The 27,217-nt window shown below is 35.4% G+C and overlaps 2 long non-coding RNA genes across 2 annotated transcripts in view; one reads left to right on the top strand and one right to left on the bottom strand.

Moving 5' to 3' along the window:
* LOC129531596 (uncharacterized) overlaps nucleotides 1–3,615 on the bottom strand; it is a 75,231-nt gene extending 71,616 nt beyond the window's left edge. Inside the window, exon 1 of the long non-coding RNA XR_008676877.2 lies at nucleotides 3,518–3,615. This is a non-coding gene — a long non-coding RNA (uncharacterized lncRNA). The remainder of the gene's footprint in view (nucleotides 1–3,517) is intronic.
* LOC134756793 (uncharacterized) overlaps nucleotides 1–27,217 on the top strand; it is a 1,394,997-nt gene that overhangs the window by 200,697 nt on the left and 1,167,083 nt on the right. The window lies entirely within an intron of this gene.

Below are 27,217 nucleotides of genomic sequence, written 5' to 3'. Positions count from 1 at the left end.
TGCGGGAGAGAATGTTTTTTTTTTTAAATTTGAAATTAGCCCTCTGGCTTTCATGCTTAGCCTTGTATTAGAGATCAATTACCTGAAGCCTTTCAGTATTTTTTTTCCAATCCATCAATGATTACATACATCTATACCTATTATTTTCTTCCAAGCTCTCTAACAACTCTGATACTATACTTATGAGTACATTTCCATCACCTGATATCATCCTAGTTCACTACTAATGAATTTTCTGACACTGCATCATAAATGCATGTGCAAGGCTATTAGTGTTTCACTTAACATCAGTGATAGCATCATCATCCCCAACCAGCCAGTGATCCAGACCCAAATGCCTATGCTTTCTAGAATAATTTCTGGTGCCAAGTACCATGGATTCAATTAACTGGAAAATATACTTAGAGACTCTGAAATTTGTGTGTAGAGGGCTTTTGGGGGAGTGAGCTCAGTAATAACATCACTGAGGCAGGCAGAGTGCAGGACTGGGTAGAAAAAGAAGTTGAACTGAGAAGTCATTGCAAAGGAGACCTCAACTGATTCCATGGAGAGTACTGGAGCTGGGATGGCCCTTTAGAGTCTTTCTGAATTCAAGCAAGAAGCAGGGCCTCAGAACCCATACCATAACCATCTGTTGCATGCAGAATACCTTTAGCGAGGAAAGCAACCTTCACTGAGTCAGCTTTATACAAATGTGCATTATTTCCATAGAGAAACACTGCTATGAGCTATCAGCAATTAACATTCTGAGTACTTGAAGCAATGAGTGTATGGGCCCTAAAGATCACTCTAGGTGGCCTCCAATAATGTCCATGGCTTTATTTGATAATAACAAGAAATGATTTCCAATTTCATCCATGTCCCTACAAAGGACATGAACTCATCATTTTTTATGGCTGCATAGTATTCTATGGTGTATATGTGCCACATTTTCTTAATCCAGTCTATCATTGTTGGACATTTGGGTTGGTTCCAAGTCTTTGCTATTATGAATAGTGCCACAATAAACATACGTGTGCATGTGTCTTTATAGCAGCATGATTTATAGTCCTTTGGGTATATACCCAGTAATGGGATGGCTGGGTCAAATGGGATTTCTTGTTCTAGATCCCTGAGGAATCGCCACACTGACTTCCACAATGGTCGAATTAGTTTACAGTCCCACCAACAGTGTAAAAGTGTTCCTATTTCTCCACATCCTCTCCAGCATTAGGAGATATACCTAAAGCTAAATGACGAGTTAATGGGTGCAGCACACCAGCATGGCACATGTATACATATGTAACTAACCTGCACATTGTGCACATGTACCCTAAAACTTAAAGTATAATAATAATAATAGTAATAATTTAAAAAATAAAACAAAAAAGAGAATGATACGAGGAAAGTTAACAGTTTCTGAAAAAGATGTTTAAGACTTGTCAGTTCTGAAAAATCTAGGAAAGAACAAGAGTGTGCTGAAATTTCTTGCTCATTCTGCTAATTGAAGGCATAGTACAGAATGGAACCTTGGCATAGGGGAAAGTGAAATCCTAGGGAATAGTCTGAGTATTACCATGAAATACTAGGCTTCAGTTCAAGGAGGAAGGTAACAGAAAAATCACTGAGAAGATAGTGGAGTTTCTTCTCATTAAGACAAGGATAAATTTGTCAGAGACATGTCATGAGAGAAAATAGCATAGGTGAATTTACCTAACAGCTAGAGTTGATCAATATTATCAATAATACAGTCTAGTTTGTTAAATGCATTTACAAACCAGGGACTGTATTCTTGGGATTGGAAAAATAAAACTCAGGTCAAGATAAGTTATGTAATTGTAGTCACAGAGCAAGTAAGAGTTAATATGAAAATTATACTAATTTTGTTTGTACTATACTTCTTATTACAGACTGAAATGTCCTGCAGTTTGAGTGTAAGATAGTAATTATGAAAAACAAGCATAAATGATGAAAGAGGCAAGAGATTGAGTCTGAGACCAGAGGCCCATGTCAAAATGAGTCATAAGAAGGAACAGGGTTGAACAGACTGAGGTTTTTAAACTTAATGGCCTCAGTGTTCCAAATGTGGCTGCAAATGGTGACAGGATGTCGGGATACACAATTGTTGACTTGAAGCTCTATGAAGAAACTTTGGAAAGATCTCTGAAATTGGAGTTTTTTTTAAGCTTAGTCTTTTATCACATGATCTTTGGATAATATTTCTGTTTATGAGCTGAAGTAAATTTAAACAGGAAACTTTACAATTTTCTTGGTGATTACACAGCAGTAATTTCAGGACTGTTTTCCTTAGGAATCCGGATGGTAATTACTAAAACTCCAAAGCTAATTATGTTGTTATGCTAGTGGGACTGTAGCTATGGATGAGAAGTCTTTTCCATTAGCAGGCTTGATTTGTAAGCATCATAATTGTACTTTCACCCTAAACCATTCCACTCCTACTTCCCACCCCCTAGGAGTAAAGGGAAGCAATACTTCAATTGAGATGTCCCTTTGGAGAGGGAGATTTTGTTTAAAAAAATATTTAGTCAGAACAGAAAGTAGTTTTTCTTTTTTAAAAAAATAGGCAATCAATCCATATATACATCATTTGATAAATGCTGAAAACACCCAGATGCTTTATTTAAAAATGGCAAACTGGGTTTCCAAAAGGATTGAGACCTCTTTAACAAGGCAGAGCTAAATAGACTATGAGTAAGTTCTATTAAGTAAATAATCAAAAATGGCATTGTTGTGAAGAGCTAATATCTGACACCTCACATGAGTAGGATGCTGTTTATATAAGCTGTTAAGTGTGCAATGAGGTGAGCCTTCAAATATACAAGCATGTAAATATAGTTGGACAAGCAGCGTATCTAAAGCATCTCACATTGAAGGAAAGGCAGCTGTGTATTTCAACAATTGTAGTATTTTAACAATACTACATTTAGGTAAACAAAGCAAATTTGTTTAAAAAATAAATAGAATGTCACAAATGCAGATAAATAAGCATATATTTAGATGGGCTATTAGGGTTTTTTCTTCTCCCCCAGTTGTTCTCTTCTGAAACAAGAAGGAGAAATTAAACACATCTAAGGCAGTCCTGTAACAAAGAATGTAAATGGCCAGATGTCAAGACATGCCAAATTAAAGCTGACACAGCAAAATCAGTTGTGCTACTTATCTTGTAACTTCACGGAAATAGGACACAGTCATATCTTTAGGAAAATGGGAAGCAGTTCTAATCTTGCCTCCAGGGCACACTTACTTTGTGACCTTGGGCAAGGTTACTGATATTGCACTGTTTCTTAGTTCTCACATTCAAAATAGGGAAAAATAGGTTTTAACACTGATGATAGGAAAAAAAGATAACACCTTTTGTTATAGTTAGAAGTATTTGCAGTCCAAAAATACTGAAAAAAAGAAAATGGGATTTGATTTGTAACATTTCTAAATCTGTGGTAATAGCACAGTCCCCAGTGGTAAAATTTTATAGCAAAATGGTACTGAGGTATACTTAAAATATGTCTATAACACATACCTTTTGGTGAACAGTGCTAGGCTGGAGAAACCCTGAATTCTTTCTTTGCAGTGACTTTGGGCAGATGTTTGCTTTCAATCTTGCTTTTGTTATTTACCAAACTTCTTGACTTTTCACAGAATATTTTACTTTTTAATATTTCATTTCCTAATCTCTCAGAATTTTAGTTGCTCTGCCTGTAAATTGAGAATAGCAACACTAATCTCACAGACTTGTGAAGAATCAAACAAGATAACAAGAGTACTGAAGCTGTCCTCATAGGCTTAACAATGAATTCTGGACAGAACCATTTGCATTCCCATTGTTCCTATAGATAGGATTTCTGACTTTAGAATTATAAGGCTTCTGTTTAAGAACTAATTTGCATCCCCATTGTTCTTATAGATAGGATCTCTGATGTTAGAATCATAAGGCTTTTGTTTAAGCAGTGCTTAACACATTTTTAAGATACTGAATCCCAGCAGAATGGCCGAGGCCAACCAGTTCAAAGAACCCCCACAAAGGAACTGCATCAGAATGAGAACAGTTTCTTCATCTCCCTATCTGTGTTAGTCGATTATCACACTGAAGATATACTGGAGACTGGGTAATTTATAAAGGAAAGAGGTTTAATTGACTCATAGGTCCACAGGACTAGGGAAACCTCCGGAAGCTTACAATCATGGTGGAAGGGGAAGAGAACACATCCTACCTCACATGGTGGCAGGAGAAAAAGGTGCTGAGTAAAGTGGGAAAAGCCTCTTATAAAACCACCAAATCTTGTGAGAACTCACTCACTATTATGAGAACAGCAGCATGGGGGTAACTGCCCCATGATTCAATTACCTCCCACTGGGTCCCTCCCATGACAAAAAAGGATTATGGGAACTACAATTCACGATGAGATTTGGGTGGGGACACAGCCAAACTATATCATTCCACCCCAGGCCCTTCCCAGATCTCATGTCCTCACATTTTAAAATACAATCATGCCCTTCCAATGGCATTAACCCAAAGGTCCAAGTTCAAAGTCTCATCTGACACAAGGTAATTCCCTTCCACCTATAAGCCTATAAAATAAAAAACAAGTTAGTTACTTCCTAAATACAATGGAAGTACAGGCATTGGGTAAATACACCCATTCCAAATGGGAGAGATCGGCCAAAACAAAAGGGCTACAGGCTCCATGCGTATCTGAAATCTGATGAGGCAGTAAGTAAATCTTAAAGCTCCAAAATAATCTCCTTTGACTCCACATTTCACCTCCAGGTTATGTTGAAGTAAGAGGTGGGCTCCTACAGCCTTGGGCAGCTCCACCCCTGTGGCTTTTCAGGGTGCAGCCCCCCTCCCAGCTGCTTTCACAGGTTGGCATTGAGTGTCTTTGGATTTTCCAGGTACACGGTGCAAGCTCTCAGTGAATCTACCATTCTGGGGTCTGGAGGACTGTGGCCCTCCTCACAGCTCCACTAGGCACTGCCCCAGTAGGGACTCTGTGTGGGGGCTCCAATGCCGTATTTCCCTTCTGCACTGTCCTAGCAGAGGTTTTCCATGAGGGCTCTGCCCCTGCAGCAAACTTCTGCCTGGACATTCCAGGCATTTTCATAAAACTCTGAAATCTAGGCAGAGGTTCTCAAACCTTAATTCTTGGTTTCTGTGCACCTGCAGGCTCAACATCACATGCAAGCTGCTAAGGCTTGGGGTTTGTATCCTTTAAGCCATGGCCAGGAGTGTACCTTGGCCCCTTTTAGCAATGGCTGGTGTGGGTGGGACATAGGACAGTCAGTCCCTAGGCTGCACACAGCAGGGGGAGCCCTGGGCCCTGCCTACAAAACCATGTTTTCTTCTAGGCCTCTGGGCCTGTGATGGAAGGGGCTGCCATGAAGGTCTCTGAAATGCCCTGGAGACATTTTCCCCATTATCTTGGTGATTAACATTCTGCTCCTTTTTACTTTTGCAAATTTCTGCATCAGGCTTGAATTTCTCCCAGGAAAATGGGCTTTCATTTTCTGTTGCATCATCGGGCTGCAAATTTTCCAAACTTTTATGCTCTGCTTCCTCTTGAACACTTTCTTGTTTAGAAATTTCATCTGCCAGATACCCTAAATCATCTCTCTCAAGTTCAAAGTTCCACAGATATCTAGGGCAAGGGCAAAATGCTGCCAGTCTCTTTGCATTGCAAGAGCAACCTTTCCTCCAGTTCCCAACAAGTTTCTTATCTCCATCTGAGACCACCTCAGCCTGGACTTTATTATCCATATCACTATCAGCATTTTGGTCAAAGCAATTCAACAAGTCTCTAGGAAGTTTCGAACTTTCCCACATCTTCCTGTCTTCTTCTGAGTCCTCCAAATTGTTCCAACCTCTGCCTGTTACCCAGTTCCAAATTTGCTTCCACATTTTTAGGTATCTTTACAGCAGCACTCCACTCTCCAGTGCCAATTTATTGTGTTAGTCCATTCTCACACTGCTATGAAGAAATATCCAAGAATGGGTCACTTAAGAAGGAAAGAGGTTTAATTGACTCACAGTTCCACAGGGCTGGGGAGGCCTCAGGAAACCTACAATCTTGGCAGAAGGGAAAGCAATCACATCCTTCTTCACATGGCAACAGGAGAGAAAAGTGTCAAGCAAAGGGGGAAAATCCTCTTATAAAACCATTAGATGTCATGAGAACTTACTCACTATCATGAGGACAACATGGAGTAGGGTAACCACCCCCATGATTCAGTTACCTCCCACTGCATCCCTCCTATGACATGTGGGGATGTGGTGGGGACACAGGCAAACCGTATCACTATCCCATGACTTCACCCTGCACTCTGATCAATCAATGATCTCCACACTTTGGCCCACTCCAAAACCCTTGTAATCTCTAGCCCCAAACTCCTCTAGGAGACAGATTTGCGGTTTCCTCCCATCTCCTCATTCAGTGGCCCTACAATTAAACCTCTTTCTCTGCTGCAAACTGGTATCTAGGCATATTGACTTGCCATGCTCACTGGGCAAGGCATCTATTGTGCTTACAGTACTTACCATATGCAGAACATTTTCTATAATTACCACATGCAATTCCATAGGAAAACTTAAATATTATAGTAGTTCAAATCATTTCTTAAAATTCAAGGTAAACTGCAATCATCATTGTCCTAAATTTTTAATCTTTTATCCCGATCTATCAACCCTGAACAACAGACAGCAATATCCAGAACTAACCTGCATTAATATTGGTTGCTTCTGACTGTGTTTTTGCTTTTATGTTGCAAAATAAAATTGCTTCTGTAGTAGATAATCACCTCAAGTAGTCTTTATTAATATTATCAGTAAATTATTTATTTTTATTTCAAAGTAACTTATTTTTGCACCTAGTAGGCTCCTAATAAAAATATGTCCATTACCTGATTAATTCATCCAAGCAAAATATGATCTGATCAGCTGTATTCCAAGTGCATTTATAGGGTATGAGAAAATCTGAATTTGAAGGATATTCACTAGGTGACATTTGACTTTGCAGCATTTATATGTCTTATTGATAAGGCACTGATGATTAGGGTTGCTTTATGACCTAGTTATATTTTAGAAAGAGATAACATTATTAAAAGAAAAGAAAAAAATGATCAAAGGTCAGGGTTTTGGGTGTGGGTGAATGTGGTAGATTAATTCTCAAGCAATTACCCTAATTCATTTCACACTTATTATACTGAAAATATATTGAATAAGTACTTTTAGAACATCCATGACATACTTCAGTATCCCTGAAGCTACAAATGGTGAAAAACTTTCAAATCACTCATGGTTTTGTTATTTAAGCTTTGTGAAACTCAAAGATTTATAAAAATGTCGTTAATGGATTTCTTTTCATCAGAATTACATGTCTAATATTGTATTCTAAATTACAGTTCTCCATTACGATGAGGTTTTAGCTCTAAGTGCTATTTCATAATTATGAGTTGTTTTTCATGAACTCCTATGTAAATTTTTTAAAATGACTAAGACAAATTTATTTTCCAGGAATTTGTATTTATTTTTGTTAATTTCAATATACAGGAATCATTTTATAGAAAATTTTTATGTCAGTAGAAAAACTAAGAGAATTATGATTCAGGAACATTAGCAACCACTAAAAAAATTTTTTTTAGGCTTTACAGTAAGATATAACTCTCCTTTCTATTGATTTTTAAATTTTCATATAAAACAGAAAATGAAGAAATGCGTGGTTGAATTGTGAAGGGAGAAATCATAATTTTGGAATTCAGGATGGCTAGTTAATGACTGGTTAGATATATGAAGGATTTCGAGGATATAAACACTAAACATGTGCTCTACTGATCTATATTCAAGTTCACTAATTCTGCCATTTCACATCTGGTGAAATTTTCGTTTGCTAATTGTCATTCTTAGCTCTAAGATGTCTATTTGGTTTTTAGTTTCCATTTATGTAGTGAGAGTCTATGCTTCTTTACTCACTATTTGGACATTTGTCTTTAATTCTTTGAACATATTTAAAATATCTGTTTTGATGCTTTTGCCTGCTTAATCTAACATCTGAGCCCACATGAAATTTGTTTCTATTGATTACATTTTGTTTCTTGGATATGGATTGCATTTTTCTATTTCTTTGCCTTTCTAGTAGTTTTTGGTTAAAAATTAGAAATTGTAGATATTTTGCTGTAGCAACTCTATGTGGTAAAATTCTTACTGCTAACATTTGATTGTCTTGAAGTAACTTACATTATGCAAGCTATGAAAAGGACATTGGGTATGAGGCTTGGAGCAGAACAAAAAACTTAAAATTAAGGAGGCAATAAATTAAGATCCAGGGAATTGGGTAAAATTGGACAACTTCTGAGAAATAATACAGCACAGTATTAAAGAGTGGAAACTATAGTAATGTAACTCTTCAAATTTCTGCTCCAGCATCTACAAGTCATGTCATCTAGGATTCCAAGCTTGATTTTTTTCATCCATAAAACCATGTAACACTTTTAAGCATATTTGAGTACTCAATACATCTTGGCTTTTCCTACCATTATTATTATTTTTGTTTCCATTAAAACACCACAGAAATACTAAGGGACAATTAAATGAGTAGATATTTTCAGTAAAATAAATATAAAATCATGGTTCTTGGATCAATTCATTATTGCAACTACCCAGAACAAAGGTTATTCATTAGAATCATGGACTGGTTTGCTGGAAAGCCCCAAGTAGAGACTTTGTCCAGGGACTTACAGGCATCGACATTGATTTCTCTTTCCAGGTGAGAATGTGACCTTGTTGGTGCTGTGTTTGGCTCAGGAACTGGGCAAGCCTCAAATGAATAAATACTTATCTTTCTTTTAAAAATAATTATGGAAGCTTTGTGTTGCAAACCAATTTCTTCTTATATTTGTCAAGATCCTGACTTACTCTAGGTGTCAATGGCAGCCACTTCCCACCCATTAAGCACTGTGAGGATCAATGAACAATGCACCAAGAAGTGAAGGTTTTTATGGCCACTGGAGTTTGTAATATTCGGTATCTTACTCTGTGTGTGCTCTCTTCTCACTAACACAGAATCCATGTGGAAAAAAATGGACACTGTTGGTTTTTTTAGCTATCCAATGATAAAATTTATATCATTAAAAATATGTGAAATTCCTGCAGTCATGACCCACTTGGCAGTAATATAGTGTTCAGAGTAGGCTCTTTAGAGTCTGTAAATGTGTATCTGCAAATGTAAATGTTTATTTGTATAAATACATACCTGTGGGCTTATATGAATGTGGTCAAAACATTTCATTATTCTGCTTTCCAGAAAACACTAGGTGTTATTTCAGTTTTTAGATTTATCTCATAAAACTGTCAGTGCTTTTCATATAATTGGTAATTAACTCTACCTTCCTCTGATAAGCATTTAAGGCCACAATCATGATGATACATTTACTTATATAATTATGCCTCAATATACAAATGGAAGAATGGTTCTAAATTTACTTAAGCAAATAATATAATTGGCTGCAAACACTATAAAGCAGAGTCAAACACCAAAATTAACAGATATGTGAGAATTGAAAGAAAGTTAATGGGCACAGTTTTGTCAGAAATAAAACACGATCTCAAGATAGTATTTGTTAGTAAATGTGCTACTTCTGTGAGGGATGGTTGCCAGTTGGCAAATTTTACTCCTTTTGCATACAAAAGCAACTACTGTAAATTTTTCAAATTGTATAAAGTTATCAGGAAAGACAATTATTAAAAGATTAATGCTGATGTCATTGATGCTAAATGGAACATATATTTGAATAGTAGTAAGAACGAATGCTCATTGAAAGATTCAGACGTTACACATAATATTCACTATACATTTAAATATATGTGTGTATGTTTAGGTGTCTGTGTGTTTGTTTATGTAGACTCTAATGATAGCTTGGACACTAATTAATATAAAAATATAAAAACTGCTCTAATCCCTTCCTCCTTCCCTCTCTACTTTAATCATTTAATGTCTTACCATATTCTGTTATCCATAATAAAATCCTTCCCTGAGTACTGGAATCCATTTAAAGTATGGTTACCAAAGATAAAGTGGACATCAAAGTTATTGATAAGAATAAAATTTGAATCATGTTCCCATCACTTATTATCTGAGTAACATCAAACTAGTTACTAAAACCCCCAAGCATCAGTTTTTTTTATCAGTAAATTGGGATAAAAACACATGTTTATATATGTATAAAACATATATACATGTTTATATATGTATAAAACATATATACATGTTTATATATGTATAAAACATATATACATGTTTATATATGTATAAAAATACATGTTTACATATGCATAAAATACATGTTTATATGTATTCTTAATACATATAAGATGGGAAATATATGGCAAGTCCATGGATCAATGCCTGGAACATATAAAGATTTCAATAACAGGTAGTTATTATGGTTGACGTTTATTAGTTCCAGAAAACATCACCTCAGTACTAAATTATTCCTTACTTCATGTTTTTGTTTTGTTTTCATCTGATTCATAAAACTTTTTAAATAAATTTTTTCATTATTTTTAAGAATAAACACACTAATAGGCTCACAAAACTCAATACGTCCTTTTTGGTTGAGTAAAGGCAAATAATTTTGACGATTGAAAGAATCACAGAAATGAGATCGAGAGCATCCTGGCTAACATGGTGAAACGCCGTCTCTACTAAAAATACAAAAAATTAGCCGATCGTGGTGGCGGGCGCCTATAGTCCCAGCTAGTCGGAAGGCCGAGGCAGGAGAATGGCGTGAACCCGGGAGGCGGAGCTTGCAGTGAGCTGAGATTGTGCCACTGCACTCCAGCCTGCCTGGGCGACAGAGCAAGAGTCCGTCTCAAAAAAAAAAAAAAAAAAAAAAAAAAAGAATCATAGAAATGATCTATTTTTTTTCTCTCTTTTTCAGATGGTATGGGAGATTTTTGATTCAAGTGACTTGCTCAAAGGGACCTTTTTTGTGATAAACCATAACAGTAGATTCCAGGTTTTCTGATCCTTGGACATTGCTATTTCTACTCTTATACATAACTTTATATTCTGTATAAACATATGAAATTATATATGTACATCTGTATTTTTATAGTTATAATTTAAGCGGCAAATGATGTTTTCTACAAATAAATCTGCCTCAAAGAAATTAAAACACACTTTCTATTTACTGTAAAAATTCAAAAGTATCTGTTTACTTCATATTAGACCTTTGAAAACTGTATCCAAGACAGGGAAGGAGCCAATTCCATCTGTAAGACAAATTCCTTTGCCATCATTACTCATCTACTGACTTCTCGCTCTATGGTTATGGAAGGTTGATCTTATTATGGGGAAGTGAGAAAATTGCCATCTGCTCAGTTTTTTTTTTTTTTCAAGAAAAGGCACAACCCTTTCTTTTCTGTTTATGATGGTTTTAGCTATCATTAATTTTTACTGACTGTTTCTAAGTTTAAACACCTAATTCTGCACATATCAAGAAAGTAAGGCACCCACTATTTTAAAATATTATCTTAGAAGTTTTAAATGAGTAACACTAAAATTTTACACATTTAATATTAATTAATGGAAGATTTTTTTCTCCTGTGAAAAGAGTATACACTCAATACACAGACTGTTGAGTGTGTGTGGTGTGTATATTTTCTCTACTCCAATAAGATTGCTATATTATCTTATTTATTTTTATCACAACTGGTCACTGGATCTACTTTTACAAACATACATTCATGTATAAATTTTGCTCATCACAGGAAATAAGTGCAAAAGACAAATGGATTAAAAACAATTGAAAGCAACAATATAAAAATCTGTTAGACCAATGGGACAATTGTTCTTTCTTAAGACTTTCCTTTCACATGCCCCCTTTTATCCCTAATTCCATGGTAAAAAGTGAGGACTGACCAAGAAATCATTAGAATGGATTATAGTGTCAAGACCTAGAGTTGAACAGTCCTAGGTTCAAAGCACATCTTCATGCAAATATGAGTGAACCTAAGTAAGTCTCTTAAAAGTACTGAGCCTCAGTTTCTTGATCTGTAAAAGGAGTTAAATAATATCTATTTCATAGAATTGTTGTGTGGGTCAATTAATTGATATATACTACTGAATACAATCTATAGGACACAGTATATTCTCAATAAATATTACTCTTATTTTCTTCTAAAATATATCATCACACCTTCCTTTATAATGTTATATTGCAGACTGAATAAGTTTTCAATTCCTTTAGCCTTCACCTATAAAATCAGTTTATCATTTGATAATATTTTTTATGGTGAATATGTTTAAATGTGGGTTAGTGGGTTAAAAAGTCACATTGTAGATAGTCAATTGTAATTTTAATTAACTTATGTTAATATTGAATCCTATGTTAATGAATACTCTACACAGCTTGGAGCTTCCAAAATATTTTAGAATTCTAGTAAGAAAGTAACATGTATGGGCCAGGTGCGGTGGCTCACACCTGTAATCCCAGCACTTTGGGAGATCGAGGTGGGCGGATCACAAGGTCAAGAGATTGAGACCACCCTGGCCAACATGGTGAAACCCCATCTATACTAAAAATACAAAAAAAAAAAAAAAAAAAAAAACAGCTGAGCATTGTGGCATGCGCCTGTAGTCCCAGCTATTTGGGAGGCTGAGGCAGGAGAATCGCTTGAACCCGGGAGGCAGAGGTTGCATTGAGCCAAGACTGTGCCACTGCATCCCAGCCTGCGTGACAGAGTGAGACTCTGTCTCAAAAAAAAAAAGTAGCATGTATGTACACAAAAAGTAACAAGGGAAGCTATAAATCTAGAAGGACAGGTTTTGTATCTTGGTTTTAATAGATTCCTGGTGCCTGGTTCAGGGTTTGCCTTAAACTAAGTACTCAGAGATACCTGTTGAATATGTTATTTTAATCACAGAAGTGTGAATCATGATGCAGGATCTAGGAGTATAAATAAGGCAAAGGGGCAACTATTTCTAGGAGAAAAGCTAGAGAAATTTTCATAATAAAACTAATTCTAAAATCATAAATTTTAAGGAAGCAAAGTTTGAAGATTATCAACTCCAACCCACTAATTTTTGATGAGCTTTCATTTTAGTATTAATATAATTTCAAATTAGAGAAAAGATTACAAGAATTTATGCTAACTCCCATATATTCCTTACCGAAATTACATTTTGTCTCATTTGCTTTATCATTGTTGATAAGAATAATGTGAGAATAAGTTAGAGATATTGCACTTCTTTACATCACAGTTCATTTGTATCTCCTAAGAAGAGGAGTATTATCTATGTAACCATAGTATTATTATCAAAAGTGGGAAATTTAACATTGAAGCAACTACTACCTGGTATATAGTCTGTGCCCAATTACATCAACAGTCTCAGTAGTGGCTTTATAGCTGTTTCATTCCTACTCCTGGATCCAATCCAGAATCATACATTATATTTAAGTTATAATGTTTCTTCAGTTTTTTTTTTAATTTAGAAAAGATCCATCTTTGTTTCTAAACCATATTTTTTTTGCTTTATAGAACTACAAGTTGGTTATATAAGTCGATAACCTTGATTTGGTTTTTCTCTGATGTTTCCTTGATAAAATTTAGGTTATCTATTTGGCTGGAACACCACAAAATGATATCTCCTCTCTGTGTTGTATCAGGAAGTACATAATGTCAGTTTATTCCAATACTATCTATGTTAATTTTGATAATATCTTTGCCCTTAAGTTTTGGTATCCATTGATAATTTTTAAACCTCATTTCCATATTATTTTTACTCTAAAGAATATAAGAACTTAAGCATGTTTATTTATTTATTTATTTTAGTATGGACTCCTGGGTTCTTATTTTATTGAATAAGCTATAGTTCTTTACTACTCTTATTTAATTTGATGCTCAAACTATTTTTATGTCTTTTTTATATGTTCCTATTATTCTTTGAGCATTGTTTTTTTTTTCTGATTCAGCAAGACGTTCCAAGATAAATTACTTTATGTACCTCACCTCTGAAATCATCCTTTTATCTATTAGTGAAGAATGCCAAACCACTTATTTTTAAATGAATGATGAGAAGAGAAATATATGTGAAGGACCCTTTTTAACAAAAAATTATTAAAAATAATATCTTTCACTTTGTAAGTTTTATATATATATATATATACACACATACACACACATACACACGTATATATGTATATCTTATATTCTTTCTTCTTTCAAGCACATTCCTTTCTCTGCTTTTTCTCTCCTTTCTGACCCCTATTCCAACTCCTGGATTATGGGAATAATAAGATTAAACCTTTACCAAAGATAAACAAACAAAGCTTTTGTTTTCCTCCTCGTACAAATCTCCAAGGGAAGAAATCTTTACATGCCTAGCTACCTGCTTAGCATTTTTATGTGTTTTAGAGGTGAGGGAGTAGAAAAATAATACACATAAATTAATGCACCAATAAACTGTCTTGCCCCAGCTCTTTTTCTTCTATCAAGATATCATTTTTGCTCGCTGTTTCGATAAATATCCAACATATTGCTGCATATTTGTATGCGATTAGAAACATCAGATTCAGCAGGGGTCGACTGTGTAAAATTGCTTTCCTGCTGCTCTGAGTTCTTGTTGTGAAAAAAAGCCAATGAGTAAATCAATTCATTCTAAGTATCTATGAATTTAAAATGTTCACCCTTTTCAGGAAATGGACTTGCACAATGAAAGAGGGTAATGCTTAACTTTAAGAAATGAAACTCTAATTGTGGATATCTGGGGAAACATTGTTTGGAGAAAGCTCAGGACTATTAGAGAAATAAAACCTTTTTTAAAAGATCAGAAGTCTCAACACATCCACCTATTTTTTAAGTAGGCCTGAGTCTCAAGGACTAAGTAGCGTTTCCGAAATGGGAATTGTTTAATTAACACAATTTAGGACAGATAATAATGCTCTGCTGAGTTATAAAGACAGAAGATAGAGGTTTGTGGACAGGAATTCAACCCATCTGGAGGGTATTCCCGGAGCCAGTGCTGAATGATGAATGGGGATTCCCATTTGGACAATTTTTGCTTTCAGGTGGCAAAGTGAGTCTTCTCTTTGCACTAGGGGTTTAGAACCTGGAATTGTGGCAAAGCATGAAACTCCTTCTGTTCATGTGGAAACAGAGCTGGGAATTAACATTCATTTTGTAATTTCCTCAGAGATGAAGTAGGCTCAATTATCTGCATGAAAGGTAGCTGTCTCTGGAAAAGCTAAAGATGTGATTTCTGCATTTCCTCACTTAATATGCACCAAGAAGTGGACATGGACCTTCGGAGAGTAGAGCTTTCATTTATTGGGTAATGAACCAATTTGCTGTCAAATTGTTTCATCAGATGCTATTAGTCACCTGGGATACAGTGGATAAGGATTTTAATTTTATTATTTTCAAGGGACAAGACTTTTGGGACTGAGCTTAATTTAGGAAGACACAGTAGAGTATGCATTTTCTGTAGATTTCTAAGAACGAGTATTTTAATTATTTTGAGATGATGAGTTATAAAAAGTCTTGTGAGTTGATTTACTTTTTGTAAACCCTTTGGCTTGATAACAGGAGGTCAAATTCCAAATGATAATTTTACCTCTATGGCGGCTGGACTGTCAGAGAAACCTTGCAGTAGAAGCCTCTTCACAAAAAAAAGAACAACTCACATCCATTGAACAATGCTTCAACTTAACCATTGAATTTTCTTTCCATTCAGGGTTCAGGTCAACTTAACTCATGGACAGCACCTTAGAGTCAGATACATTTACCTGAGTGGACTCAAAATTGGAGAAAATGTTGTTTCTACCTAAAAGAATTCCCTTGAGTCTGTATTCATCTAGACACAAGTTGATATTTCGTTCAAATGACAGTAAAAATGTCATTATCTATTTCAATCTGAACGCCAGCTATTGCATCTAAATATATGGTATCCAAGGCATTTAAATTTCTCCCCAGTAAGCAACATGCATTAGCTATGTGTTAGGATCTTACCTGAGAGTAAAACCTGTATTTTCTAATTCCATCAAAAATTAACTTAAAACTAATTAAGATAGAGTCATGGCCTGATTCTGTCTGCTGGATATTTTAATGTTTTCTTTATATCAAATTACAGCATCAGAGTGTTACAAACTCAAATCTTATTGGTTTAGATACCTTCCGAAGTATTCTCTTTTGCCTAATATCTATATAAATTTTAGTAGGACTGATATCAGAAAAGGTCTTATAAACATTTCTTCCACAATCCTACTATTCAAAATGTTGCCATTGTTGTTGGTAAAGATCTTCAAAATAAACTTTCATTATATTTAACATAAGAAAAAAGTTTTCAAAACTGTATTCTAATTAACTAAGATTAATTAGAAATCAGTAATATTGAAGTTTTCCATTTGTCTTCATTTTCAGAAAGCATGAGTAAAATAAATATTTAATCACTCATATTTTAATGTATCTTTTTTCATTCATTTATATTTATTCAATTTTGGTATTGTATGTTGTTCTTGACTTTGTCTTTTTAAAAAATTATATAATAAATTTTGGAGATATGTAGGAGGTGTGTATTTTATAAAAATATGTTAATCAAAATAATATTAAGGTAAAACTACCATAATCCTTATTAAAATTGAATAGCAAACATACAACTTAAGTGTTTTTTAAGCAAGGGAAGATAGAGGGAATGGGTGGGAAGATTAATAAAATTCCTTAGTCTATTTTTAGCTTTCCTTCTTCCCTCCTGTATAAAATTTAGCTATTTACAAACCTAAAATATTGATCAAGGAATAACTTCCAAGATGTGCTTAGGATTTACTCTTCACAGTTTATTACCATGTTTGTCTGATAGCTAATATGGAAGACTAACGTTGCTTATAATGTAATAGTCATGAGTTCAGTTCTGGAATGGACCATTTATATTTGCCTTATTCCACCACCTCAAGCAGGCCCTATACCTTTAGCTAATATTTTGCAAATGTGCAAGTCAGGTATTAGGTAATAAAACAAATTAAGTATTTAAATGTGCAGATCTAAAAAATACTGGATATAAAACAATCAATTATTTTAATGTGCAAATGTAAAAAAAATACAAATAATATATTCTTATTTTAATGTAGTCAAAAATTTATGTCAGTGGTTAATTTTATCCAGAACTAGGATATCAATGTGTGGTAAAAATTAAAAATATAAGAGTAATGGAAAATATTTATCTGTCGTTGCTGATAATTGTTGGCTGACTGTAGAATCATATTCTTTCTGATAAGTAGTTAACAGGCTTAAAGCTACCATGTTAACATTGTAACACTGTACCTCTAAGTAGCATTCTTTCAGATAATCACCACTTATCCTTCCTCCACCGGAATTTATTGATTTTTACATATCTACCTTCCTAGATCATAGGATTAACAATATAGAATATTCAAAGTGTTAACCATTTAAATCTCTTGAAGGAGAGTATCACTTTAATCTCAGCAACATAATTGTTATTAAATTTTTTCTTTAAGACACATTTGTCAAAGACTGCCTCAAGAGCTTAGGATCCGTCCTTTGTTACAACTGTTATGTGGATCAAGTCAGACAATCGGATAAGAATGTAGTTAGACCAGATTTCTCTGAACACTGATAAGCATATCAATCTATAAAACTGTTTATACCAATTAAACCATTGGGCTAGGTTGAGAAAAATTATACACAAAAGTGTGAGAATAAAAGTTTTTCTGTATGAAAATTTATGACAAAGCAAATTATTCAGCTCCAAAAATATTTGGTTTAAATTTAAAAATTGGTATTTAAATATTCAAGAATAAAATATTACAAAGAGTCTTCACAAGTGTTAGGTATTTTGTCAGCTTACTTTGGTTTCATTTTCCAATTTTTAAAAATATTTAGGAAATCGTTTCTACCATCCCCAAATTCTAATTCTTATAGATTCATTAGTGTTGAACCAGATCTTTTTCATGCTTCAGTTCTTTGTATGTGCATTTTTTTCAGATACATTAAAGAAACAAAAAACTTAAAGAAATAAAATGTTTTCAACAGTTAGCATAAGGATAGTAATGAAACTGTAGCAGTCAGACAAAAGCAGACCTAGGTTTAAATCCTGTCAATACTAACTCTGAGACATGGATAATTCATTAGACATTAGGTCTTAGTTTTTTGTTTATCTCTAACATGGAGAGAATGGAATAAAATGTTATATGCTTAATATAAAAATTCAGTGAGATAGGGAAGGAATATTTGTTAGTTTTGTTCATTGCTCCATCACTACTGCTTATAATAGTTCATGACATTCACTAGGAATCTCAGTCTCTCTTTTGACTCCTATGACAGAATAATAGAATACCTGGGACTAAATAATGTATAATACACAGAAATTTATTGCTTATACTTCTGAAGGCTGGAAAGTCCAAGATTGAGGGACCAGCATCTGGTGAGGACCTTCAGGCTGCATCATCCCATAGCAGAAGGCAGAAGTACAAGGGAGGGCAGGAGAGCAAGAGGCGGACAAACTCACCTTTTTATAAGGCCACCAATCTCATCCATAAATGGGGAGTCCTCATACCCTAAACACCTCTTAAATGCCACATGTCTTAATACTATTACATAGCAATTATATTTCAACATTAGTTTTGGAGGGGATATTTAAACCACAGCTGTAGTAGGTATTCTTGATAGGTAAACAGATAGACATAGAGAGATAGATAGAGATAGAGATACATAGATAGAGACATCCATCTTGCAGTCATGGCATACATTAAGCAGTTAATGGATGTTAGTTTCTGCTTTCATTTAAGACATTATTCTCTTTGCAGTGGAGTTGTTTAGTCTTATTTAGAAATAGTTGTTAATCACTGGAGAGAATAACTGCTAAACCTATAATGCTCTCAATCGGAAATAAAAGAAATCATGCATATACCTGATGCACAAAACACTTTGAAGTTTGACATCAAAACTCAAAGGAACACATATCTTACTGGGCATCTTTATAACCTATAGTCTTAGTTTCAGGAAGGATGGCATGTGCAGCTGCAGCAGGTAGGCTGGAGAGCAGGTAACTGACGTTGCTCTGCCACTAGGAGATGAGGTCACTCCTTTGGTGCTAAAAAAAAGAAAGATCTATGAACAAGCAATCAGATCATATTATTATTTTGTCTGTTTAGTCTTTCATTTATTCATTAAACAACCAAATAGTGATCATTTAGGATGTACTAGGTATGGGTTTACATATATAAATAAGATAAAAAAGATTCCTGCCCTTCAGAAGCTCACAGTTAGATGGTTGGACTTGTCTTTATTTACAAATCCCTTCAGAATTCATCTTAATTAATGCCTTTTGTCCTTCACAACAATCTCTGATATTTATTTTAATTTGATTTAATCTTCATAAAAGTGTTGGGGTGGGGGAATAGAGCAAGTTCGGTTTGCTTAGTAACTCTTTTCTGTTGAGCATGTGTAAACTGTTGATGGAAATTAAATAGCCAAAACCTTTGAGTGAATCTAGCTTCTCAGAGTTGCTGAGTTTCTCTTGTAGTGGAAAATATCTCTACCATCAACTCATAAAGTGATACATTTTTATGAAACCTTCACCTTACCCACTGTATGGAAGAATTGACATTTCATTTAACATTAAATAATAAGTAATATTTAAAATGATGTGACTGAATGTACCTGCTAGAGATGGCAGCCAGCCAGAATATACATATTTTTTTTTAATCATTCACTCTGAGAACTTAGTAAAAGGGAAAAAATAACTTCCTAAAAACAACATTTTTTATAGCCCATGGATAAAAAGTAATAGCTGGTTGTAATAATAATTAATACTCACAGAATTGGTATAATGAGGATCTTGCACATATGTAAAATATTACGGATAGGGGAAATCCTGTATCTTTCCCCTGGTCCCTGAAATTGGCCAAATTATTTACACCACTTGGAAACCAAGGACATTTAAATGCTTGCTTGCTCTTTTAACGTGACACAAGAATGTTTGAAATGCTACCCCTAAACTGAAAGATACACAGTGTTCCACGTCCTTAACTTTTACTGTGGAAGCTTCTCAGTCCTGGCAAGGCTTTGCTTCATGTTTTAATCAGTTCAATCTATTCAGTATTAAAGTGGCGGCCTTTTTTTGTTGTTTTAATCAATTTGTTCTGTACAGTTTACAACTAAAATTAATTCAGTATTCAGTTGGGATTCATTTTCAATTCAATTTCTTGACCAAATTGCATTTTTACATTAAATTACATTCTATCGATCTAAGTTGAGGGTGATTATAATGATTAATAAGGCCATGTAACTTCATAAATAAGCATAATTGGCCACAGTGATTGGTAAGGTAAATCCCATTATAAAGGTTCTAATTTGAGAAATTGGAAATAGGTGGGTGGGTGAGGGCTTTTACACTCCCTTATCAGTGGTTTCTGGAAATAGCCATTAACCTAGAGGGACTACTATTTGTTCACTTGTAAACTTGTTTCACTTAGCACAACTCAGCTGTTTTTTTTAATGAATAAGTGACTGTACCAATTTTCAAGTGCTGATTAAGATAGCAAGATAATAATAATAACCATATAAACCCTATTTCCCAATAGAAAATATATTTTTTCTGCTCAAATCTGAGTATTTTAGAGAAGAACAAAAAGTAAAATGATGTTCTGTGTTCTAGTCTAAATACTTTATGAATCCCATTCATTTACACTTAAAACACTGAAGAACATGAAAGAATATAAAAAAACTTTACATGAAAGAAATTTCATTAAAGTACATTGCAATTAGCTACTATTTTAAAGTGAGATTGATTGTAAGAATGGATTACAAAATTTATATTGTATCTGCAGAAAATTTATGTAAACTGTTTTTCTTTCACCACTAAACAATGCACAAGTAATTTCCTTTTAGTATATTTTTGTAATGTAAATATCTGGGAAAAGGAAAAGAATAATCCTTTATTCTCCATCTTGCCTTTGTATAGCCCTTTCCTTCATATGTTTGCAGCCAAATTGTAGACACACAAAGTGGGGATGTGATACCCAGGCATTTAGGCTAAGTCTTTACTTTCAAAGCATTCACCAGGTGAACCTGACAGCTATACTTTCTGGAGTTCTTGGAACTCATGCTGACAAGAAGGTAGATGACATCAGAAAAAGAAATGTGGGAATTAGGATACTTTTGGTTGCAAGTAACAAAACAAACAAATGAAGTAAAATGATAACAACTGCAAAACCTTACACTTGCTTACTATGGAAGAAAAGTTGGTCGACAAAATTAGAATAGCTTCAGCCACAGAAAGTATTTTATCTTAATTCCTTTGAAGTTCTCTTAGCTTTATCCTATGTTGCATTAGGTTCCTAGTGCTTTCCTAACACAGAACCACAAACTGAGTGGCATAAAACAAAAGAAATTTGGTTTTTCACTGCTCTGGAGGCTAGAAGTCTGAACTCAAGGTGTTATCAGGGCCATGCTCTCTCTGAAGGCTCTAGGGGAGAATCTGCTCCATGCCTTTCTCTTAGCTTCTGGTGTTGCCGGCAATCTTTGACATTCTCATCTCTGCCTCCAACATCACGTGGTATTTGTACTGTGTGTCAGTGTCTACGTCCCTTCTCTTCTTCTTATGAGGACGCTAGTCATATTGGATTAGGACACCCCTTGATGCCATATGACCTCATCTTAACTTGATTACATCTACAAAGTCCTATTTGCGCATAAAGTCGCATTCACTGGTACTGAGAGTTAACACTGCAACATAACTCTTGGAAGTGCATAATTCATTCCCCAACATAATTACATTCATTCAGACTGACCTCTCCAAAGGCTGTAGTAGTTCTAGGTATCACATACACACGTTCTAAAAACAACACTCTGCCCCCTGCCCTTTCATCGCCATCTAGCGGAACACAAAACCTCGTCTCCCTGGTTACGAGAAGAAAGTCCTCGGCTTCATTGTGGTTGGACAAACTTAGGACTCTTGCTCTATTCTAGGGCTGTCATTTTGGCCAAGGGAATTTGGTTTAGGTCTGCATTACCTGCTTATCTTTGTATGAATCACTTTATTAAGGGGATTGAGGTTTCCCTGTTTCCTTTAGATGATGTATGTGTTTGTCGGAGAGAGGCAGGACAGCAGGCAGCTGCTACTTGTTCCAACCAAACCTCATGACTGCTACACAAAGATGGAAGATGTTATAGCATGTACATACACATATGCTGGTGTAATAACTATCATGTCTACTATAAGATATAAGAAGTGGAACTTTCTGTAAATAAGTATACCAAGGATCATGAAAACAGTCCTGTGTGTGTATGCATATGTACACATTGTGTGTGTGTGTGAGTCTGTGTTTAAGTGCACTTCTTGATTTATCCTAAGGCAGATGACTTTAATGTGTACAGCCCCTGTAACTGGTAAGTTCTCTTTTAAGGAGGTAGGTCTGTCCACTGATCTTTCATTTGTTATTATATTAGTTTAGTATATCTTGAGATTATGCAAATTCTATATTAGCCTAAAAGAATGTTTAGATGAGACATGAAAATAAGACATTATTAGATTTTAAATATATAGAGACCAGGTTTTTGAAATTTCCCTAAGTTTTCCACCTCAAAAAAGTCATCATTTGTGTAAATAATTTTTTATAAAAACTAGAAAAATAATTATAGTAAAATCATACAGTGATAATGAAATATATAAATAAATTTAGTAAGCATGTATAACTGCAGGATACATTAAAAATTTTTCTATTTCTTCGACATGTATTAAAAATTCTAAAGTAGCTAAACATTTCTAAATCTGTGAATGTCCTTAGATAATTTGTTTTCATGACAATTTAGTGACCTAAACCCATATACTATGTGATTATCATATTGTTTAAAAATTGATGCTGCTCTATCAAACTCAAACCAGCTGAAAAATAAATTGATGCTGCTAAAATTAATAGTGACAATTTGAATGCCCTAAATACACTCTTACCTGGATGATAAACACGCCTTCTTATTCCAGCTGTATTGCATACTACTTGATGCTTGTGGTGCCCTGAACCATTCCATCTTTTTAGCTCCTCCTTAGTAGGTTCACACAATTCTGTTCCCATTAACTGAGTGGGTTGCTAACCTACAGTTTGTTTTGATACCAAACTATATATGCCAGTTTAATTTATTATTGTAATCTCATAATTTAAGTAATTATTATGCAAACGAATTAAATATGAGTGTGAAAAATATTTGTTCCAACTATGTGGTCTACTACTAACTTCTGTGCATTTAAATTGATTACTTTGGAAGGTTCAGTAACCGTAAGTTCCTAAAATCAGCCACTCTGAAAATAGATGTGGGAGACAACTGTAAAGACTGAGAATTGTGTCCTTATGCCAATAGAGTCTATGTACTGATAGCTTAGAAGTGCCTTTAAATTCCAGTTCCACTTCAAAGCAATTGAAATTGAAAGTCTTATGTGAAGTAATGTAACTGTGATTATGTAAGAAATACAAAGCCAAACAGTAATCAGTAGATGAACGTTCAGTGAAATGTCTCAGGCTCTATATGCTCTATATGAAATGGTGGTAAATAAATATCATTAAATGTAAATTATGTTTGTTTCACTTCTAAAAATCATTCTCTGGCATATAAACCTTTCTAATCAAGTAATAAGAAATTATTATTACATCAAACAAGAGTTATCCACTTTCATTAAAACATATTCTCAAAGTTTACTTATTAAGTTTTTGGATAAATTTATTTTCTATTAAGGAGGGAGTTTTATACACAATACTCAGGTATGCAGAAAATCTAACTTCTTTATGATACTTGACCTTAATTTTCATGACAGAGCATTGTTTCTCAAGTAGAATAGTTGTATTTTCAGAGTTTTTTTCACCTTTTCCTAATTTTTTATCTAAGGTCTGAAGACTCCCAGTAAATGGAGGGAGTCTCTTCTTCCAACTGAACTCCTGTAAGCCAGCGGTTGCTTCACATAGGCTCCTGCTGCAGTTTCTTATTTTCTTATTAGATCTTGAAGGTTGTTTAATGAATTTGGTTTCATTTGGCGGTTATAAAAATTAAAGAAGATACCTTATTGAAAACACCTCACATAATGCTTGGCATGAATTAGGCCCTCAATATATGTTGTTATTTTTGATGCTTTATTATTGTTATTAAAATGTAGAGAAACTGGAATCAATAGAAAGAGCTGAAAATGAGGAATGTGAGAAAAGTCTTTAAAGTGTAGAAACATATAGTCATGAAGAAAGTAATATAGTTATGGAAGCTAGGTGTTTGGTTCAGTGATTATACTCTACTACTAACTTCTGTTTCTGTCCATTTAAATAAGCCCCTAATTTAAATTTATGGCATGTATAAAACCTTACCTTTTTAGTGTCAGCAAAATGATAACTCATGAGTGCTAAGTCCTCTCCTTCTATTTGCCCTTTCAAAGTAAGGCCATAAAGTTTTGGAATGTATTAATTATATTATTATTATTGTTGTTGTTGTTATTTTGATGGAGTCTTGCTCTGTCATCCAGGCTGGAGTGCAATGATACGATCTCCACTCACTGCAACCTCCGCCACCTGGGTTCAAGCAATTCTCCTGTCTCAGCCTCCTAAGTAGCTGGGACTACAGGCGCACATCACCATGCCCGGCTAATTTTTGTATTTTTACTAGAGACAGGGTTTCACCATATTGGTCAGGCTGGTGTCGAACTACTGACCTCAGGTGATCCCCCCACCTCTGCCTCCCAAAGTACTATGATTACAGGTGTGAGCCACCAGCCCGGCCAATTGTATTATTTTTGTTGGATTGCTGGTAGTGTTATTGGTGACATTTAGACTTCAGAGAGTAAAAGATGAATTGCAAAACAAAAATAAAATTGTATGATTGAGACAGCAATATATCCACTGATATATCCACATTCCACATAAACCTGTTGAGCATCTTTATCTCTGTTAATTTTTCCAAATGATGGAATAGCTTCAAAAGATGTCCAGAAAGGCTTATCAGGACATCAAAAACTAGCTTCAGCAAAGTCTAACAACCTAACCAAAGGTAGAATTCAGAACCTTGTAGTGTTACCGTCAAAAGGCCCCAATCTTCGTTTCTACTACAATAATAATTTAAATACCAAGTAATATTTATATATTAATTTTAGAGCTCTGTGTACATTTTACTATTAACATCGTGGTATTTTAGATTTTTTACGTTATATTATTTTGGCTATAATGTCAATATAATTTAAAATGATATTACCACTTAGCTTCAAGGGCAACAATTCTTTAGTTCTGATCAAAGTACAGTTTTTCCATAGTTTTATAAATTTGGCTTGTAGGAAAACTTGAATCTCAGGAGGGATTTTTATTTAGACTTGGGTCTATGGTCTAGCCATGCCTGGTTCACAAAATGTGGTCGGTCATTTCATTTGCCCCAGAAACTACACTTCGGAAAGAAGGAAAAGGGGCTTCATGATGGCCATTTAGAGGCATCTCTGACTTGCCCTCTTCCACTAAAAAGAACTAAAATAGTGAGCAGATAATTACACTTCAAATAGATCATCCACAACAGAACACTGGAATTCAACAGAGAAATGACAGGAAACATCCAAAGCAAAGAAAGTAAGGAACCAAAGAAGCCTGCTTGTCTGGGATTGACTGGGAGCTGGGAGAGACTCCCCAGTGTGGGGAAAGGGTAGATGAGAGAACCCCCACAGTGGTATACATTTCTGCCATGGACTTCTATAATCCTGGCCATGGGAGATCCCTTTACCCTCACGGGCCATGAGACTAACACAGGGAGCTCCCTCAAAAACTGTACTAAGGCATTGCTCCAGAGAGAGAGCTCATGTGGGTTTCCACAGTCCCCTTATTCCTGGGCAGTGATAGCATGATGCCATTTTGAGAGCCCAGCCTACTCCTGCCCTGCAACTGGAGCCAAAGAAGCAGCCATAAGAAGCAATCCCACCCCCTGAGCAGAGGGGCAGCTGCACATTCTCATACACCCTGAAGACAAATACCACTGCCCACACAACTGTGGCTACAGACTGTTGTGGGTTGAGGTGCAGGCAAAACCCACACCCTCGCAGCTGCCTGCCTATGGCTCCTCCAGGGAAATAAACTTTGCCCTCCCCAGGAGCAGGGCCACAGTGTAGCTACTGCCACTTTCACCTGAGCAATTTGCCAGTGGCCTGGGGCTCATCTTGCTCCTGCATAACACAGCCAGTGTCTTACACACCATCCGAGGGACTGAAAGCACAATGTGACTTGGCCCCGTAACCCCCGTACCTTAGCACACCATTGAAGGGTCTGGGGATTGCCCAGCCCAGTCCACCACTGGTGGCACCTAAGCACTTTTTGAGTGTCTGAGGTTGGGCCCACTTAACTTGCCCGTACCACCACAACTGTTACCCACCTGTGTGTACCACATGCAGGTCTGGGAATCAGCTCGCCTAACTATAGTCAAAAACAGCATGGACCAGTTGGGTCCCAAGGGTTTGTCCCACCACTGCTACTGCCATTGTCAATGTCATACCAACCACCCAGGCACTTGAGAACCTGCCCGTACACCAGGCCCACTGCTGCCATTCCCAGCATCTGAGCAACCCACCTGGAAGCTCAAGAATCAGCCTGCCTGGACCCATGAACGCCAGTGCCAATGTGCAGCACCCTGCACCCTGGAGCCATTACAAAGGCATCCTTAGCTCACCACTGCTACCATGGGTACGTGAAGTTTGGCCTACTTGGAGTCCCAGACCCCAGCAAAACTACAGGCACCATGAGACACCCTAAGCCACTAAGAAAATCATGGACACCACTGGTGCTATTTTACAGTGAAAAGAATCATACAGAGACTACACAACTGCATACACCCAGATTCAAAGCCACAGTGCTCTACCCAACCAGCAGCATAGATATATCTTCAAGAAAAAGTCCTCCTCTATGAAAGCAAATTCAAAAAATTGGAAGAAGTAACTGTTATACCGGATGCACAGACATCAACATAAGGAAAAAAAAAATGAAAAAAAAAAGAAAATATGTCACTTGCAAAGGAACAAAATAAATATCCAGCAATAGATCCCAATTAAAAATAAATTCATGAGATCTCAGAAAAAATTTTAAAAATTGACATTAAAGAAGCTCAGTGAGATACAAAATTCCCCCCAATAATAATAAGAAGAAGAAACTAGAAAAACAATTCAGGATAGGCATAAGAAATTTACCATAGAAATAGATTACTTAAAAAAAGAAT

The sequence above is a fragment of the Gorilla gorilla genome, chromosome 12, assembly GCF_029281585.2.
Source record: "Gorilla gorilla gorilla isolate KB3781 chromosome 12, NHGRI_mGorGor1-v2.1_pri, whole genome shotgun sequence".
Classification (NCBI taxonomy): Eukaryota; Metazoa; Chordata; class Mammalia; order Primates; family Hominidae; genus Gorilla; species Gorilla gorilla.
Note: the sequence above shows the minus strand (reverse complement) of the source record. Positions and strands in the feature narration are given on the sequence as shown.